Source organism: Octopus bimaculoides, chromosome 3 (assembly GCF_001194135.2).
Source record: "Octopus bimaculoides isolate UCB-OBI-ISO-001 chromosome 3, ASM119413v2, whole genome shotgun sequence".
Classification (NCBI taxonomy): domain Eukaryota; kingdom Metazoa; phylum Mollusca; class Cephalopoda; order Octopoda; family Octopodidae; genus Octopus; species Octopus bimaculoides.
In genome coordinates this window covers 134,046,854-134,048,150 of record NC_068983.1, presented here as the reverse complement: position 1 = coordinate 134,048,150, position 1,297 = coordinate 134,046,854, and the positions used below count along the sequence as shown (strand labels likewise).

At 31.3% G+C, this 1,297-nt stretch overlaps 1 protein-coding gene across 4 annotated transcripts in view; it reads right to left on the bottom strand.

The window, feature by feature from the left end:
- LOC106870921 (putative uncharacterized protein DDB_G0277255) overlaps positions 1–1,297 on the bottom strand; it is a 367,662-nt gene that overhangs the window by 254,639 nt on the left and 111,726 nt on the right. Inside the window, exon 1 of one of the 4 annotated variants that reach the window (XM_052966553.1) lies at positions 182–203. The exons of the other annotated variants lie outside the window; for them this stretch is intronic. The gene's annotated coding sequence lies outside the window, so the exon portion shown is untranslated. Of the gene's footprint in view, positions 1–181; positions 204–1,297 lie in introns of those variants that run through there. 4 annotated transcript variants of the gene reach the window in all.

Below are 1,297 nucleotides of genomic sequence, written 5' to 3'. Positions count from 1 at the left end.
ACGTATGTGTGTGCGTGTGTGCGTATGTATATAATATATACATACACATGCAAATGTACATACGTGTGTGTATGCATGTTGATAAAGAAGGCGGTCGAATGAGAATGAATGCATATGTATTAGGAAGCTGAATATGTTGACTGAGTATATTTAGCAACGAGGTAAAACAGCCAGCTCTTACCTGTCAGTTACGTGATCGGGTTACTATAAGAATCCAAAACCTTTGAATTCCTTAAAGATGAACACAGTTTGGAAGTTTGGACCTGGATATAGACAGCGCATGTCATGTTTGTTAGTTTAATTCGATCTGGTGCCATGGTGGGGAACCAATGTTGGAATTCTATCATCTGACAACGATTGTGTAATATTCTTAAACTTTTGATCAGTCGATGAAAACAAAGTTTCAACTCTTGGAATTTCTACACACTTTATCTCCAATACGTCTACTACATTAGCACAAAGGAGATTAATTTGTTTACGTATGAATGTATACATGTATGAATGTACATATTTGAAAATCGGTTTTTACAAAAGTACTGTTCTACAATGGTCGCAGTCCAATTATAGAGTGGAGCCAATAAAAGGATGTAGAATAAAAGAATTTGTATATCTAGATATATGTTTCTTTATAGGTAGACAACGACATAACTCTATATGCATTTACGTTTATTTACATGCATATATGTTAACATAATTATCATTCATGTTTTCATCTAAGATATATGTGAATATTATGTATGTATGTATGTATGTATAAGCAGAATCCTTAATGTATTTATGATGTGTTTTTATCGCCATGCATAATTGTGTCTATTTAAGCATGTACAAGTCTATTAGAAAAAACAGAGTATATGTCGACTGTTGTACGATTGTATTATATTCCTCCAAAAATATTTGGTTTTATATTTATGTTTATCGTCTACATACATATCTTACTATAGCACCAATCCGTGCCTCCATTCACTTTTGCAAGGGATTTGGTGAATATTCAAGACGGTTTTGTTTGTATTACTGTACAACTTTATCCTATCATAAACACTTACTAGTGTAACAGAGTAAGGCAAATATAAGTTAGTCTGTGAGAGCAACAACCAGGACAAAGCCTATAGATTCTCGATTAATATTTTTTTTCTTGTGGTAAACAAAACGAACCATGACTGAACAAGATACTCAATCATTCGACTAATGAAAAAAATAATAAATAATAAACGAAAAGAAAAACAATCATAAAGAAACGATAAATGAAAACAAAGAAAATCTAAAGTGATACATACATATATATATATATATATATATA